We start from the raw sequence: 20,226 nt of genomic DNA on the forward strand, positions 1-20,226 counted from the left end.
TGAACCACCTAACTTCCGGTTTTATGACACAATATATCAAAGAGAATAAACACAAAAACTCAAAAATACAGAGGAGGTAATTTCTAAATCTACAGGCTGTGCCGAATTCTAGTTTCTCTAACACTATCTAAAATCTTGACATGTAGGCCTACATGATTTATTAATTTGCACAAGCCATTTTGGCGCCAGTGGACCTTGGCCGGGAAGGTTGTTTGCCGTTTTCATTGTAATGTTTCCTTGACCTTGCTATGATAGCATTATTCAACCTGCGGTTACACACATTAGCTTTATTTAAACCAGTAATGCCTATTACGCCAATTCCAGTGTATTTTCGTTTCAATAAAATAGCTATTCATGCTTTACCCTCTTCAACTTTTTCCTCATAAAATCTAGACTGATAAAATATCCTCAACTTGCCCCAAACTTGCCATCTACCGATCATATACATGTAGATGAATTTGGTCCTTTATTCTTTCATATTTGCCATTCCTGTATCAAACAAATGACACTGCAAACGACCTCCTTGGTTAGAATACACACACAAACATTATCCGACAAAACATGGTTCCACCCCAGCTGCGCTGGTTGCCAGACTATATTCATTATTTCGTAGAACCGTAAAATGCGTCAGTGGTGGGAAGCTGAATGTTGCAATCTCTCTATCAAAATAGACATAACGTGGGAATAGAGTTTGCAAATAACGTGAACTTTTCACAGTTACTAGGCAATAACTTGTAAATAATGCCTGTTATTTTTATGAAATGGAGCGAGCCACGTATATTTTTTTTTTCAATACTTGTTTGTTTTTTCTAATTCGGTCACTTTCTTTTGGGAAAATTTTGACTCAGCCTGTACTTGTAATTTTTTATGTATTATGTTTGATTCGGTGATGGAATGAAATGCATTGATTAATGTGCAACTAATAAATCCTGTGAAAGAGATGAATAGTTACAAGGCGCTTGGGTTTTTTTTCTATAGGGCAAAAGCGGGTGGGGTACTAACGAATTCAAAAGACCTGAAACATAATGACGTCAAGCAGTGTTTCTACAGGTGGCTGGGTGGGGCAGTGCACTGCCGATCAATTACGACCGTGTATATTTTTTTGCACACACATTAGTGATTCGTCCTCACAGTAGTGCCATATTAATTGCTGTGTCAGTGCCATTTGTTTGGTGTCAAACATGGATGATAACACAATTCAAGTTGATTTATATTCGACACGGCATAAGCACGACGTCTGAAACGGGCCATATAAGGTTCTTCGAATTTAAAAATATGAAAAGATCACGACAGTGGGTTCTTTTAGGGAACAAGGCTTTGGAATGTTATACGAAAACGGAGCCCCGACCTGCAAGCCTGTCACTCTTCGATTCTTTTCCACCGAATTTTCTCAGGTAATGTATACTTCACTCTTTGTTGGTGAACTTCAGTCTCATTCAACTAGTAAGTACAGACATTAGGCCCAGTATCGGGTGCACTTCATAACTCTACTGTAAGCTACTGGCCGTAGGCTACGGGAAGTTTTGGCATTTTTGTGTTATTTCAAGGAATTTACATGTCATGTAATTTGACAGTGCTTAGCCAATAAAGATAACACAATTCTACACTGTAATTCACTTAGGCATATATCTAAACATTGATGAATATTCAACAAGTATTGGAACATTTACTTGATATTTAAAGCACAAAAAACCGCTTACCTGCCATGGTATATCTCGATCAATGAAGTCCAATCGTGTGCTGACAATCGTACCGTACTATTGTACACCAGGGCGTAACGTACTATTTTTTTTACATTTTTACACCAGGGACTTTCCGTAGGTTAAACATTAACCATAATAACAAATGTGACGTGCCTGTCGCGGCCAGGGTGACCAGATGCAAATTGTAAATGTTCCTTTATGCATTTAACCTTTTCACCCGAAAATGATTATGTGTAAGAAAAGAGGGTCGTGGAGCGAAAGTGTAAGCGGGTCCATTAAAAATGTACAGGGGTACAAACATTCGGGTCATTTCTCTCAATTTGTCCAGGAGTTCTCGCATTTTCCTTGAGAGAAGCCTCTCGCGAATTTGCCATGGGTCTGTGATATGTGAGCAGATTCGCTGATTAATTAGGCAAGACCTCGCCTCTTGACCTCTTAGATTTTGACCATATTAGAGGGCGCTTTCCATATTGGGTCTTCAGTTATTCACCCGTTGTGCGTCATAGACAATGGATACAAAAAAAATGTGTCACGCGCTATGTATCATGTTACGCGATATCGCGCCCGGTTGTATTGCAAAACACGGCTGCAAAACTGATAAACTGAACTTTTTTGGCAATTTAAAATGTCTTTTTTTAAATATAAATTTAAGAAAATAGTTCTCATCCTGTTAGTATTCGAATTGACCAATCAAACCATTAAGTACTGATTTGGGAATGAAATGACGTCACGACTGAGTTAAGTCGACTCCGATTGGCTGGCGCGCGGCTTGCATTATCATGTCTAGACACATCAGACGATACACAGGACCTGGCTCACTCAGTGGATAACGGGTGATACTCATACTAGTCATATTCAACGTATAAAGGAAAATGTGCCCATTGCTCATAACACTCCCCGTAGGCTACTGCTCGTCGTAAGCCACGAGGAAAATTTGACATGTTTGCTTTATGTTAGGGAATTTACAAGTCATGTTATGTGCCAGTACTTTGCCAATAAAAACAGCACATAGGCCTACTTCACTGTATTCCACTTAGGCACAGATGAATATTACACAAGAATTTGAGCATTTACTTTATGATTTTTTAACAACACTCACCTGCCATGGTTGTCAGTTGGTAGTAGTGAGAGAGCAGGAAGTGGTGGGAGCGTACTGCTTGTCACCATGGGAACGGATTGGGACCAATCGTGTATACAATCATGACATACTATTTGTAGTCTGGTTCCCAGACCTAACAATTTTTCGCGACGCTCACGTCTAAATTGTAAATCAGGCAGCCTCCGTGGCTAAAAATAAACATGACTACATTGACGACCCTTTTTCAAAGCTCGGCTTCGTTTCCGATTTCGCTTTACCACATAATGTTCTGATCAAGTATTTAAATAAATCACTTGATTTGCAATATCATACAGTTGACAGTACAGTTTGATATTTCTATAAGATAACATTGACTAATGTTGATCTGGAATCTTCAAAATTAGACAACCAAATAGCACTGTTATAGCAGGCAGGGCCGAACGAAGACCGAGTTTTGGAAAATCTCGGTAACGGTCATTATAAATTCAAAATAGTACATGACGCTGGAAAAAGTTCGCCCGTACGATCCGAGTATACCTGATGCACAAATTCGTCGTTGAATTTCAAGTTTTCTAAATGAAAGCAATGAATAGAGTTGGGAATAGAGTTTGCAAATAACGTGAACTTTTCACAGTTACTAGGCAATAACTTGTAAATAATGCCTCTGTTATTTTTATGAAATGGAGCGAGCCACGTATATTTTTTTTCAATACTTGTTTGTTTTTTCTAATTCGGTCACTTTCTTTTGGGAAAATTTTGACTCAGCCTGTACTTGTAATTTTTGATGTATTATGTTTGATTCGGTGATGGAATGAAATGCATTGATTAATGTGCAACTAATAAATCCTGTGAAAGAGATGAATAGTTACAAGGCGCTTGTTTTTGTTCTATAGGGCAAGAGCGGGTGGGGTACTAACGAATTCAAAAGACCTGAAACATAATGACGTCAAGCAGTGTTTCTACAGCTAGGTGGACGGGTGGGGCAGTGCACTGCCGATCAATTACGACCGTGTATATTTTTTGCACACACAATAGTGATTCGTCCTCACAGTAGTGCCATATTAATTGCTGTGTCAGTGCCATTTGTTTGGTGTCAAACATGGATGATAACACAATTCAAGTTGATTTATATTCGACACGGCATAAGCACGACGTCTGAAACGGGCCATATAAGGTTCTTCGAATTTAAAAATATGAAAAGATCACGACAGTGGGTTCTTTTAGGGAACAAGGCTTTGGAATGTTATACGAAAACGGAGCCCCGACCTGCAAGCCTGTCACTCTTCGATTCTTTTCCACCGAATTTTCTCAGGTAATGTATATATATACTTCACTCTTTGTTGGTGAACTTCAGTCTCATTCAACTAGTAAGTACAGACATTAGGCCCAGTATCGGGTGCACTTCATAACTCTACTGTAAGCTACTGGCCGTAGGCTACGGGAAGTTTTTGGCATTTTTGTGTTATTTCAAGGAATTTACATGTCATGTAATTTGACAGTGCTTAGCCAATAAAGGTAACACAATTCTACACTGTAATTCACTTAGGCATAAATCTAAACATTGATGAATATTCAACAAGTATTGGAACATTTACTTGATATTTAAAGCACAAAAAACCGCTTACCTGCCATGGTATATCTCGATCAACGAAGTCCAATCGTGTGCTGACAATCGTACCGTACTATTGTACACCAGGGCGTAACGTACTATTTTTTTTACATTTTTACACCAGGGACTTTCCGTAGGTTAACATTAACCATAATAACAAATGTGACGTGCCTGCTAAAAATAAACATGACTACATTGACGACCCTTTTTCAAAGCTCGGCTTCGTTTCCGATTTCGCTTTACCACATAATGTTCTGATCAAGTATTTAAATAAATCACTTGCTTTGCAATATCATACAGTTGACAGTACAGTTTGATATTTCTATAAGATAACATTGACTAATGTTGATCTGGAATCTTCAAAATTAGACAACCAAATAGCACTGTTATAGCAGGCAGGGCCGAACGAAGACCGAGTTTTGGAAAATCTCGGTAACGGTCATTATAAATTCAAAATAGTACATGACGCTGGAAAAAGTTCGCCCGTACGATCCGAGTATACCTGATGCACAAATTCGTCGTTGAATTTCAAGTTTTCTAAATGAAAGCAATGAATATTAATTATCAACTCATTTATGGTTGACCGAAATCGGTCAACCATAGCGCCGATGATCTTTGCTGAAAAGCATGCACGTGTTGGTTGGTAAAAAAAAATCCTCGTCGAAATTTTCCTTGGAGATAATTCAAGGTGTTACACTAGCGTTTGCAACAACAGGCTGAAATTTGAACTATACTTAGATGATATAAGTACAGTGTTCAACTAATCATAAAATAACAACCGGAGTAAATTCCTAAAAAAAATTTAATAAATACATAGATTTGGGAAATGTTTCGAACGATTTCTACCAGATTTGAAGGTAAGCTTTACCAGTAACCAGTACTGACGTTTCGCCATCGATTACGGCGATTTGTTAACTGACATGAAGTTTAGAATTTCTTCTTCCGTTATAATTTAACATTCACCCATTCTGAACATATTTTCTGAGAAACACAACTTTCAAAAAGGCCACGTTTTGGTTTCATGAATTTCACTGCTCTGTAACAGCGTCTAAGTACGTGATCGGATTAGCTTTGCTTAACAATCGGCACGCTTTCGCAACCACACATCTAATTTGGTGAACAAATCACATGTGGTAAGCGTTATATATTAGAACGATCTGTTATAGGTCGAAAAGTTTTGGCTGAAACAGCAGCGGAACATGTCATTCCATTTGAAATAAACATGTCCATATGTAATTTTTGAAATGTCGGATATTTGTATGTTTTGTTAGAAACCAAGTGATTTTAGCCATTAGGCAGACCTACTTTGGAATAATAAATCGATTTTTAAATCGATGTATTTATGAACATGATAGGGACTACATTTTGCTTTCGCTGAATAAAATGATTTGTACAAAATGTCTATTTTGCTGTAAAAAGGAATGTCTGATTACATCAGAATTTTATTGATCGAGCATTAAACAGGTAATCTGGCAATACATGCGCAAAGTCAGTATAGTGGCATCTAAATCAATGTAACAAGTTTTTATTAATAATTCTGTTAATAAATATATCAATAATCTTTAAATGAAATTTCAGTGATTAGATAATTATTACAATTGTCAATAGACCTTTTATACGAGTGTCAAGTTTCTTCCACCTGTATTTAACGTAGACAATTTACAGACAATAATCATTCCTGACGTCTTCTGTCCATTTTTTACCGCTAAAGTACAATTTTAAGCCCAAACTAATCATGACAAGAATAAGACCTTACTTTTGAATCTTTCAAAGCATGTAAAACACACAAGCACCATATCCTCCTATACACTGCATAACAGACAAATCTGTAAGAGGGTAACACTGTCATTCAAAAGAAAAAGATTTCTTTGTAACTAATCTTCATCATTCGAAATCTGACATGATTCAACACTTTAGTATTGGCTTGATATAGGAATGACTAGCCAGCACTCACACTAGCACGTTTGTTTATGGTGTAAATCGAGTATTTTCTTTTGCTCCTCTTCCCTTTTCCTTTGTTTGTACTGACTTATTGGCAACAGCTCTCATTAGTTTTGTACACGTTTTCTAATCGAGTTCGTCCTCGATTTGGTTCCCATCCTCGATTCACCGATGATGTTGCACGTGTGTCCTCGATTTACACCATAAACAAACGCAAACCCACAAACCGCCATATCTTACATACCTACTGTGGAAAATCCTATGTATTCGTGTAGCTAAGAAAAACCCGGACAAAAAAAATTCAACTCAACTTTTTATCCTGATTTCTTTGAGTGTACCTCTTCATTTGGCAAACGATAAACCTAACCCAAAATGCCTCTATACCTCTTTCCCAGAGAGGGGGGAAGCCTAGTGTGGACGTGGGCAAGTCCACAAAGTGTTCACACTTCTAGCATCCTGTGGACCTCTTTTGTTCACAGGTCCACGAAGAGTATGTAAGGTTTAGAGCATGTTTACTTTTGAGGTCTACCAGATGTTCCCCAATACCTATGTTTCCCAAAATCCTTTAGGTTACGGTTAGGGTTGGGGAACATCGGTATTGGAGAACATCGGTATTGGGGAACATAAATGTAGGTATGCACCCTGTACCTTTACATGAATGGTGTGGACGATCCATTGCTTTCGTGCAGTTAAAAACTATTTGCTAAAAAAATGTGGCCGCTCGCACTGAACATTTTTTTAGCAAAGTGAATGTTCGACCTGGTTTCCCTTTCATAACCCTAACCCCAAATGCCTCCAGACCTGTTTTCATAAAGTGCAATGCGTACTGTGTGGACCTGCATAAGTCCGCATAATTATCCTTTACCATACACTGTGTGGACATCTTTTGTTTACAAGTCCACACAGTGTATGCAATGCTTACTCAGACTGGTTTGCTAAACTACCGAGGACACACAAATGTAGTTCCCTTTTTACCTTTTTTGACATTCCCATAAGGTTTATACACACACACAAATACCAGAGCGGACTCAGGCTCTTGTGTTAATTGTTAAATTAATAAGTAAGTTTTTGTTAAGTCCTGAGTTATAGAGGATTACATGTACACAGGAAAGTCTCTTTATAGTATAGCTGTGGCACTGGACTGCACAGCTCAGCCGCTAGACACTTCAAATGAGTTTGGTGTCATAGTTAAGTTTAACTGATTCGACTTTTGGATTTCTGTAGATGCAAGATACTCCTTTGGAATGTTTCGTTGCAAACATTATGTACAGGGTGAGTAAAATAAACGAAACCAAAATTTCGGGACTATTGTTTTAATGAAGTTCTCCATGTAGCACTTTCAAAATCTAGGAAATGAAAGCCCAATTCATAAACTTTCTTTCAGTACAAGAATCATTCAAATCACTCAAGTACTTTTCCAGTTACGTAATTTTATGCATAACCACCGTTTTAAAGTTCTGTCCATGAATCACAAAAAAGGTGTGCGTTCTTTCAGCAAAACGAAAACAATTCACAAGCATCCTATGTGATACCAATGTATACCAATGTGCACAGGCACAGTTAAAATACCAAACTGGCTTATTACGAAGGACTAACATGTACACGTACATCCCTGTTTATTACTTCCCACAAACTCAGAACAAATATCAAAAATAATACCATGATACAACAATACTATTGTTGTAATGTGATAAAGTGCATCCTTAGACACACAACAAAATTGGACCCCAGATTTCAAGTACACGTTCTCCTACATGTAGATGACAATGTGTTCAGCCTCTACACAATTTTTTTTACAGATATCAAACCTTAGCTTGTAAGGTAGTGTATACAAAATGTTCTACAAATGAGTGTCAAAATGTAAATTTATAAACTTAAAACATATAAATATCTGACGTTATGTGAAAATAATTAGATGGTTAACATTTTCCTTAATTTTTCTATTTGGCAAACGCCATCATACATCCATCTTCGTTTTCTGTAACGCAAGCATGAGAAAATGCATTAGGAACACCCTGCGATAGTGTATTTTCCATACAGGAACTGAAGGAAATACTTTGTTCGCGGTGAAGGTTGTTTGGCGTTGGAGTACTTAGACAAAGATTAAACAAATTCTAGGACTTTTCAGGTTAACCAGTTAGGAACCCTGAATAAGCCATTTGCAAGTTAAATTTGAATAAAATCTGGAACGCTGACTTAATCCAATGCTTTGCACATTTTAACTTTGCATTCTCCCGACCAAAGAGACTGTTACTACATCACGTGATTCGGGGCAAGCCTTATGCTAGCAACCCCCAACTCCGGAATGGTCTGGGGTCTTTGTGCCATTCTCACCCATTGTGAGCGATGTATTGATGCTGAGCGTCTCTTACGTAACTATGCAAGAGCTTGCCCCGAATCATGTGATTAGTAACAGTGTCTTTGGTCTGGAGAATTCAAAGTTAAAATGTGCCAAGCATTCTGAGCAAGTCAGTGTACCAGATGTTATTGAAATGTAAATTCCAAAGGGTATAGGTTACTCGCAAATGGCTTATTAGGTCCAAAAGTGTTCCCCCACTACACCTGTTACTCGCAAGAGCATGAAAGCCACTGCAGATACACAGAGCTAAACAAGATGAAGTCAAGCCAGTCTATGAAACTTTGGCACTACAGGATTTTGTTGCGCCATGTCACGTTTTACACACTCAATGATATCAAATTGATATTATCGCGCGACAAAAAACATTGCATACATGTACGTATTTCACAAGTGCTTTAACTAATTGGTTGTACAAAATAGATGCAAAAATAATTACAGAGGTGCAGAAATATCGTGAATTGTACGACACATCTAACAAAGATGACAAAGACATCGAAAGAATATATATGAGAGGAAATTGCCACATTTCGCAAATCGCGCAACACAGCGTATATTTGTTCACAAATGCACCTTTGCGACATTGCCGCGCAAAATAGTCAGTGCGACAAAAGTGCGTATGGGTAAATTGTAAACTGTTGAATGGCATGGTGCCAGACTATTTATGCGTTCCAAGCCTCACTTTACATTTTTTTTTAAATGTGGCTTAAAACATTAGCGTATAATTTATTTACAAATTTTAAATTATTCATCAGAGCATACTGGTATTAATTTGTAATTAACTTTATTTCATTACTCTCATTTCTATACGCAACTTCCAAAAACGAAGATTTTACGCTGCTTTCAATTTAATATGGCTGACTCCTGAATAAAGCCTATAAGTGCGCTTGAAATTTCTAACATCCCAGTGCCAAAATTCCAAAGACTTTTTGGACTGGTCTTGTTGGAAGTGCTCTCTACCTATGCAGCCGCTTCACTGGGCCTGCCATCTGATGTAAGCATTATAGAGGCCCTGAAAGACTTAGAAATCTACTTTGAAAATAAATAGAACTGCTGCAAACCGCTTTCTGACTGGATTGACCAGAAATAAACAAAAATGAAATAAACAAATCAAAAAAATTTCGGGTGGCCTGATGTTCCGATCTTAATAAGATCTTCTACACAGGCAAAAAAACTACCAAACTTTTCACATGCCCTCAAATTCATCCGTTCCGATATATTTCATTTTGGTCCTTACTTTTGTTTCGAAATTTAAAAATTAAAGTTACCGCAATATTAAGTCCTCGAAATCTATAAACAAATTTTATCTTAAAGTCTAGAATCACGCCTGCATCTAAACAACTTCTGCATTACTACAAATTGCCTAAGTGCGTAAAAGTAGTGGCTATAATATTATTCTGTATTATCGATGAATTAAAGGCAAAGGATCACTGAAACATGCTGCAAAATTATCCCATCTGTCTTGCGGTATTTTCGAAGAAATAAACATATGTAGGTGATTTCCATCGATCAGTCAATGGACTGATTGTAGGTGATAACCAGTGATATTGACAAAATCGTGCTTCATGATGTCGTGCATAATTTTTCACTTTTTTCTCAAAAAGTGTAATGTCAACTGAAGTGAAATTTCAACAGCTTAGGTTTTAAACATTCTTCTTTTGATTTTGAGTGTGGTAATTTTTAAAAACGAACAATATGCACGACTTGCAACGATCCTATATGCCTTTAAAGAACTGCTTGTTAATTAGGCCTACATTATGCATGTAGACGATGGTAGACATGTAACTCAAGGCTCTACTTCGCATGGTGAGGCTGTTCTCCACATGGCTGTTAGATTGAGGGCGCTGTAGCTTTACCGAAGATTACCGTCGGCCTCCGCTTCTGCATCCGCTTCTTTTTGTAGTTCTATAGATAGAAAAATAATAATATAATGTAAGCAAAATAAAGCATCACAAATAACAAAGTACACGACCTGAGAAGGTGGAAGATAACTTTATGAGTGTTTTTTTTTTTATCTCATGGGGACTGCAATTAAAATTTCATTGGGTTACATTATTTCAATGTAACGTCTATTGGAGGCTTGACAATCATGTCGAGATGTACTTACTTACTGTGAGAAGATGAAGTATATGCAATTTTGAATCTGAGTGTAAACTTACGCAGGAACCCTTTCATGACGTAGAAGAATTTGCAACTCATAAATGTAACTGCGGCGCAGCACAAGACTTCCTAGCCCTGATTGGAATACAAATTACCTGTCGACAAACATTTGCATCGCCTTTTTAGAAATAGAAAAAAGGCGCTCACCAAGTGCCAAATCAGTGCGACCAGTTTCTCTAAGTTCCTTCACGAACTTGCCAACCAGATCCGTGCCAGCGTGTTTCTCGGTGTACTTAACGAGCATTTTCCAGGTCGCCTGCACTACGTCTCTCTCATTATTTCTGTCGAAGACACCAAGATCAGAAAGTTGGAAACCCAAACGTATTCCAAAGACAGTGCCTTGGATGCCCAACTTTTCGGCCAACGTGAGTAGCTTGTCCTGCGCAAGGCATCTTGGGATAGCTGAAATGAAAATAAAACAAACTTCTTAAAGAAAAATACATAATATTCGCAGAATTGAATAACTTGCCTCCCATACTAGGCGTATCATAGTTGGATCAAGGCAAGGGGGCAGTGGCGCACCCGGGGGGGGGGGCGCTTGGGGAGGCTTGAGCTCCCCCCCCCCCCCCCCCGCCTTTAAAAAAAAAATATTTTTTTTGGGGGGGATTTTTTTTTTTATTTCCTCGATTTGACCTAGGTGATATGTATGTGGCCTATTTTCGAGTAGTATAAAAGGGGTGTCATAGTCCATCCTGCCCCTAAATAAATCAAACTTTTAAACTTGTAAAAAAAAATGAGAAAATTTTTTTGAGGGGGATTGCCTCATGTTTACCAACAAAATATTTTCTTTTAAGCAGGTGCATGTGGGGGTGGAGTGGTGGCGCCTCCAGGAAAGAGAAACAGTCGCTTGGTTTTACGCCACTGCCCTCCCCCCCCCCCCTTTTTTCTGGAGGATGTTTTCTTGTAAGCCGATGGATGAGGGTGAAGTGAACCTATGGAATAGATACTTGTAGAGCAAGTGTCTTTGATATGTGTGCAGATTATGCAAAACATCGCTGCATCTTGACCTTTACTGACCATTTAGCAGGCACCTTCTATCTAGACTGCTTCCATGTCCCTCCATTGTCATTCGTACTTCGTAGGGACATGTAGCTAGCAGTGAATCCCGAATGCATTAGGAGCTTTTCCTCGCATAGGTTTGAATCCCGCCCCCTGAATTCAAATCACAACGGTAATAATGTTTGCGCGGAACCAGCCTATTGCAAAATGGCAATAGGCCACGAATGTGCAATTTCGGAGGTGATGAGCTTCGGTTTTTGCTGAATTCGAAAGTGTCTCTGGCAACTATCAATAAAGAGAGGATTACTTTTCAGTATTTAAAACCTATGCAGTTGAAATGATTGAAATTTTCCTGACTGAGTTGACTGAGTTTTTTCATAGTGTGCAACCACCGTCCATGCACAAAGCTGAACACTGATTCGTAAAATCTGATTATAACTAACACCAGAAAAGGCCCAGGAAACTATGGACTTGCATCTCTAATATGTCTGGTAGCAAAACACAGATCGGCTATATCCTTGTCAACAGAAAATGGAGGAACTCAATTAAGAATGTCGAGACGCACAGCAGTTTCGATAGCACTGGTTCAGATCACCGTATACTGCCTCAGTTCGTAACAGATATAGTGCACTGTGTACTGAATCCGATACAACCACTGAGAGCTATCAACACCTTATACAAGCCAGTGATGAATCAGCAAAAACTCTCCTACCAACCAGAAAAGTTATACCCTCAAAATATTATATATTAGGGAGTTCTGAGCGCCGTAAAATTGGGAAATTGAAGAGATATGGTAATATTAATGAACCTCTGCCCGGACTTGGGTCTTCCAATTCTGAGCATTTTGGATGCTATTGGGCTCGAAAGTGGCGCTATTTTGCCATTGTGTGGAGGGATCGTTTTTCAAGATGGCTACTTTTCCACTTTGGGGAAAATAGGGGTCGTCTTCTTTGGGTGAGAATATCTCGAAAAGTCAATGGTCAACCCACCAAAAAATGAAAAGAAAACGAAAGATAAGGCCAAAAAAAGAAAAGTCTCCGGTTTCTGGTATGGAGCTTGCCCAAAAAGTTGTGCGGCGACGCGGCTTTTTTTTTTTTACCTGTTTTTTTTTTTGCTTCAAATGACGGTTGATAACTGCAAATGGTGCCCGACTAAACTAAGTGCAAATATATGGGAGTCTAGAGAGGCCACATAAAGCTTATTCTCGACCATAACCCAATATAAAACATGTTAAAATTGTGCAGCAGCAGGATTCCAGTTAAACCAGTGAGATTGGCGGTTTTGAGACATCATCTTTTATTTAAAAAAAAAAAAATTTCATTTTACCGACGCGCATGGCTACGGCGACGCGCGCGCATACCAGAAACCGGAGAATTTTTTTTTGGCCTAACATGTTGATCATCATTTTTCTGTGCAGCTTGAATACCTGTGAGAGTTCTGAGTATTTTTAAAAGAGTTTTGAAGTATGGGCATTTAGCACTAATGACTATGGGAATTTATTTGCAGGGTTGCATCCTTAGATGCATAATACGCGTAATATTAATGGCCTTAGCTTATATAGGGCGCCCTCATCTGGTTACCGTTCCTGGCGATCCGACGTCAACGTGTGTGTCATCAATGTCAGTGCAGTAAGTCCGTCTTGACTAGCCTTGGTCAATGCTCTCGTCGTTATTCGTCCCGTACGCGGTCAATCGTCGCGCTATGAATACAGCGCGAACAGCGACCTCATGCGGCCACTATTTTTTTATGCAAATCAGTTGGGGAAGATCGAGAGCCTTGGTTCAATCGTCGGCAAAAGCTTATGTTTTTCTTTACTTTGAGCTAGATTTCCAGCGCTCGACCTCGTATGCGATTACAGATAATGTAGGCGGGGCTAATATGTGGAGTGTCCAATCACACCTTGGTAAATCCGGACGTCGTCAAATTATTTGCAGCTAAGTTCCGCATGGATTATGTACGGTGCCACGTTTCACTATGCAAGTTTCCACGCAACGATCGACCAATGAGAAAACGACATTTAAGGTCAGCTAAGGCTATTAACATAATGAGCAACACCCCCAAAACCTCACATGGACGATAGAACCAAGGCGCTACATCGGGTCCAACTGATTTGCATAAAAATAGTGGCCGCGTGAGGTCGCTGTTCGCGCTGTATTTTTAATGCACTGCATGCATAGACATATGACTGCATGCATAACGCTAGCAAAGATATCGTTTACCGCGCTACGGCCGGATGAATAACGAATAGCGCCTTGACGGATAAGCCAGTCAGAACCCCCCCCCCCCCCCCAAGGGCGGATCCAGGGGGCAAAGGGGGCCAAGGACCCCCCCCCCCCAAAAAAGGAACCTTTTTTTTATGTGACGTCGCAATAAAGGCAGGCAATGAGTACACCACCATCTTTTCCTCAAAAAAACATTGGTAAAAGTGGTCAGAAATTGCCTCAGATCGCACCAAAGAGCATCTAGAATCCAAAAAATGTTCGGGGCCCTTAAGCGGGCCCCGAACCCCACGCCGTAATTTTTTGACCCACTTTATGGGGGGCCCCAAAAAAAATTCTTTTGGATCCGCCCTTGCCCCCCCCCCCCCCCCGGTGATATGTAGTTATTCATATTTGCATATGCATTACATGATTATGCATGATGCTAACTGTGCGCCAATCAAAGTAGCCAAACATTTAGACTCGCTCATTTTAACCAAGGTAATAGACGTTTGAAAAATCGTCTGTTAAAACCTTATGCATAAGCCTATGCGTTAGAAAGTCACGATGGCCATATTTCGCACGGTACTACTACGCGTATACATCGAGCGTCTCGAGACTGTGTACGGTGGCGCCACTACAACGGGCAACGAACGACCTGTTGCGGGCAGCCGCTTCGGTGAAACACGCTGCTTCAAGTAAGAGCGGTACAATCGGTACAACCTCGAAATCAATGATTAAACCCAAAAAAGTACATAAAAAAGTACGTTCTGTGAAACAAATTGCAGATATTTTCTCCACCTATTTTGTTTGGCACCTGGGACCGCGAGTTGACTTGGGACCGAGTTGACCCCGACTTAGTTAGTTTCGAGTCAAACTTGGTCCCAATCCAAGTCAGTTCGAGTCAATCATTACCAAGTCAACTCGGTACCACGTTAACTCGGTCTCAGGTCTACTCGGTCCCAAGTCAACTCTGTCCCAAATCAACTTGCTGGGGGGAACTGCTGTAGCGAGGCACCGTTGAGCAAAAATCAAGCTGCGTCATGTTAGGGGCCATGCCATGTTAGGGCACATCAACAAAAAGCGTTAAAGTGGTTACATGTACGTCATACACCGCTGAGGCTACGCCATCCGAGGTTTAATACGCGTTCCACACAAACCTTCCTTATGTAGCGGTGCCCACAAAATGACGGCATCGTTAAGTATCATAAGTTATTTATTTTATTTTCCAACGGATAAAAAAAATGATGAACTTAAAAAAAGTGACCACCGTGCTATAATAAGCATGGGCGTCGCGAGGGGGGGGGGAGGCAAGGGGGGGCACTTGCCCCCCCCCCCGGAAAAGCCCCCCCCCAAAAAAAAAGGAAGAAAAAAAGGAAGAAAAAAAATAATAAGCACAGGTTTGTGTGCCTGCGTACCTCAGCAAGGCGTGATCAGCGGTGTATGACGTAACCACTTTAACACGTATTGTTGATGTACCCTAACATGGCACGGGCCCATAACATGGCACAATTTGATTTTTGCCCCTGTAGTGCCTTGCTAAAGCATTTTCTCCCCCATCAAGTTAATTTGGGACCGAGTTGACTTGGGACCGAGTTGACATGGGACCGAGTTGACTTGGTAATGAGTTGACTCGAACTGACTTGGATTGGGACCGAGTTGACTCGAAACTAACTAAGTCGGGGTCAACTCGGGTGGAAAAAAGTTCTGCAATTTGATTCACAGAACGTGATCTGTCTTTTTTGTATGATGTTGTACTAAACATGTACGTACGTACCTTCATTCACATGCTCAAAGGTCAAAGTTGGCCGCTACCACTTTTGGTAGATGAGCTCTTTGGTTGCGTGTACAAACGCTGTGATAAATTATCACGGTAACGCGGTATCGAGGAAGAAATTATCGTTGAATTCCGGATTTCTGTGATAAATTATCACGGTAACGCGGTATCGAGGAATAGGTATCTTTGAATTCCGAATTTTTGTGATACATTATCACGGTAATTACGCGGTATCGAGGAAGGGATTATCTTTGATTTCCGGGTTTCTGTGATAAATTATCACAGTAACGCGGTATCGCGGAAGGCAATTCAAGCTTCCGTACAAACGTGTGGCAGATTCGTCAAGTCGGGGTTCTCGATCCACATAGGGCATAGCGGGGGCGGCGCATGAGGGCGCGCTACTGATGAGCGGGGACGGCGCGCGTAATTTTTTTTCCTAGGAGGGTTAGGGGCAATGTCATGAATAATTCAGTTTTTCCTTTGAATCATTGCAAGACTTAGGTTCTCGTTCTATTTTCCCCTTAATTTAAAATTATCTCAGTGATAGATTTGGAGAAGAAAAATAGCTGATGAAAATGAGCAGCGACGACGTGGATTCGAACCAGGGATCTTTGTATCCATAGCTCATCTCGCTATCCACTAGGCTACCGTGTGGTAGCTCGACGACAACCGTTCTTTAAAATGCTTTAATGTATTGTAAATAACTAGTTGAGTAACTTATTACAATGCTGTTGATGTCATTGTCCGGTCTCATGAATATACATGAATTATTCATGAATTGCCCCTAACCCTCCTAGGAATAAAAATTACGCGGACGGCGCACTCATGGGCGCACTATATACACGGAACACGGACCATAATCAACGGCATACAGAATCCCGACTTGGGTCATTCGTTTACCATAAAGGGGGCCGGCCACCAAAAAAAACTTGTAGGTTAGGAATATCTTAAACCAATTTCAATAATCTCCCCAATTTTGAGAAATCTGCCTCTGAAAAAGTGTAAACTTGTTTTTGGCTACCCTGTAGGTCTATCTCTATGATTGTATATCACAACCTGCCTAGTTTGAAAGCTGTCACACTGCTATAAAGCAATATATATGCAAACGTCGGTATATCATACAGTCGTGTTTCAAGTTGCCCAAGCTGTCCACCTATGCATGGACGAAACACATCTTGTTCTTAAGAGCACATTGCCAAGCATCTGTTTGGGAGCAGGATTTAATCCTCCATCCTCCGGATCCGCTCAAGCTTGGCTGGACGAGAGTGTTGATATTATAGTGGCTTAATTGGTCCCAGTTTTGGCAAACGTTTCCCCGGTCCTTATGAAATGACTAATAACATTCCAGGATAGTTTATCAGTTCAAATTAGATTTAAAAATATCTTAATTAAGCAGCTTATCGTTTACTTTGACTTTCTAGACTACTTTTCCTATGTGAAAAAATGAAAGGTTACAGGCCCGCCTCTTGAAAGAGGCTTGGGTTATCAGGTTTTCCTTTTGATATATCTAATCTGGAGGGGCTACCACAAGCCCACTGATTAATACCTTATTCATAAACCTTCACAACCCCGCCATTGTTTTGTATATTATGTTTGGATCCAGGCGAGTGGCATTGCCCCCATTTTTCCCTGCAATATTTTCCTTTAAAACACATGGAAAAAGGAGTGTGCCACCACTGGTACCACAAAACCATGGGTTTTGAATTAATTAAACTTCCAAGCCGGACAATAGCCTGGGCTGTCCGCAAGAACATAATTTTGACCCAATCATGTTGTGCACATTACATGGATTCATTTTGTGCCACTCTCATGGCTTGCAAAAAAGCCCCCCCCCCCCCCAAAAAAAAAATCCCAATCAAAATCGAATCTTGGCTTTTCAAGGCTGTTCCATCGTATACGAATTACGAACCAAGTTCATTATTAACCATGGTTTTGAAACTGCTAATCGACTAATATATGAGTGACACATTTTGTAGCACACTGTAACACCAAAGAGCACCTGTTCCCAAGGATGCAGGTGAATGTGGGTTTGGGACGGGTTCCCCAAGCACCACCGTTCCCCCTTTCACTGCATCCCCTGGGTCTCAACTTGAAAAAAGTACTTGCCTTGAATGTTCGCTCGAGCTGCACCTTGCAACGGGTCTTGAATCTGCATTGGTTCTGCATTGATTGAGTATAACAAATAATCATGTAATAACCTCTCGTTTGATTTTCTTGACAAAGGACAGTGTACACTCTTATGGAATATGCCCTTGCACATCAAGGGTCTATGATATGCGAACAGATTCGGCGATTAAAGGAATATTACGGCCTGGAATGCGCCCAATTGGGCTACAAAACGCGTTTTAAACGAAACGATATTAAATCAAAAGAATATTTAAAAGTAGAATACAACTGTCCGCCAAGCCATTCTTTAAAAACTGGGCGTTTTGTATTACTCTCGCGAGAACCAATGTGTATCACCCGTTATCCACGCATCCCAGACTCCTGTACAACGTCTGATAAAAACATGCACATAAATGCGTTCTCGCGCCTCAGCCAATTGGGGTCGATTTTACTTGTTGAACAAATGTGTTCATATTATGAACTTTACTCATTAAAATTGAGTTGTTTTCTTTGATAGACAAGGTCTGGTGGGATCTTTTTAAAACTTGGTGGGAAGTAAGATAATGATATTGGTATGCAAAATCCGAGGTGATGTCTTAATGACGTAAACGGTCGATTTGTACACGATTTTTATGCATTTTAAAATATATTTCTTGAATATGTACATTTAAACAAAATGTTTTGTGTATGAACCACCTAACTTCCGGTTTTATGACACAATATATCAAAGAGAATAAACACAAAAACTCAAAAATACAGAGGAGGTAATTTCTAAATCTACAGGCTGTGCCGAATTCTAGTTTCTCTAACACTATCTAAAATCTTGACATGTAGGCCTACATGATTTATTAATTTGCACAAGCCATTTTGGCGCCAGTGGACCTTGGCCGGGAAGGTTGTTTGCCGTTTTCATTGTAATGTTTCCTTGACCTTGCTATGATAGCATTATTCAACCTGCGGTTACACACATTAGCTTTATTTAAACCAGTAATGCCTATTACGCCAATTCCAGTGTATTTTCGTTTCAATAAAATAGCTATTCATGCTTTACCCTCTTCAACTTTTTCCTCATAAAATCTAGACTGATAAAATATCCTCAACTTGCCCCAAACTTGCCATCTACCGATCATATACATGTAGATGAATTTGGTCCTTTATTCTTTCATATTTGCCATTCCTGTATCAAACAAATGACACTGCAAACGACCTCCTTGGTTAGAATACACACACAAACATTATCCGACAAAACATGGTTCCACCCCAGCTGCGCTGGTTGCCAGACTATATTCATTATTTCGTAGAACCGTAAAATGCGTCAGTGGTGGGAAGCTGAATGTTGCAATCTCTCTATCAAAATAGACATAACGTGGGAATAGAGTTTGCAAATAACGTGAACTTTTCACAGTTACTAGGCAATAACTTGTAAATAATGCCTGTTATTTTTATGAAATGGAGCGAGCCACGTATATTTTTTTTTTCAATACTTGTTTGTTTTTTCTAATTCGGTCACTTTCTTTTGGGAAAATTTTGACTCAGCCTGTACTTGTAATTTTTTATGTATTATGTTTGATTCGGTGATGGAATGAAATGCATTGATTAATGTGCAACTAATAAATCCTGTGAAAGAGATGAATAGTTACAAGGCGCTTGGGTTTTTTTTCTATAGGGCAAAAGCGGGTGGGGTACTAACGAATTCAAAAGACCTGAAACATAATGACGTCAAGCAGTGTTTCTACAGGTGGCTGGGTGGGGCAGTGCACTGCCGATCAATTACGACCGTGTATATTTTTTTGCACACACATTAGTGATTCGTCCTCACAGTAGTGCCATATTAATTGCTGTGTCAGTGCCATTTGTTTGGTGTCAAACATGGATGATAACACAATTCAAGTTGATTTATATTCGACACGGCATAAGCACGACGTCTGAAACGGGCCATATAAGGTTCTTCGAATTTAAAAATATGAAAAGATCACGACAGTGGGTTCTTTTAGGGAACAAGGCTTTGGAATGTTATACGAAAACGGAGCCCCGACCTGCAAGCCTGTCACTCTTCGATTCTTTTCCACCGAATTTTCTCAGGTAATGTATACTTCACTCTTTGTTGGTGAACTTCAGTCTCATTCAACTAGTAAGTACAGACATTAGGCCCAGTATCGGGTGCACTTCATAACTCTACTGTAAGCTACTGGCCGTAGGCTACGGGAAGTTTTGGCATTTTTGTGTTATTTCAAGGAATTTACATGTCATGTAATTTGACAGTGCTTAGCCAATAAAGATAACACAATTCTACACTGTA

The sequence above is a fragment of the Patiria miniata genome, unplaced genomic scaffold, assembly GCF_015706575.1.
Source record: "Patiria miniata isolate m_02_andy unplaced genomic scaffold, ASM1570657v1 HiC_scaffold_24, whole genome shotgun sequence".
In the NCBI taxonomy this organism is placed as follows: Eukaryota; Metazoa; Echinodermata; class Asteroidea; order Valvatida; family Asterinidae; genus Patiria; species Patiria miniata.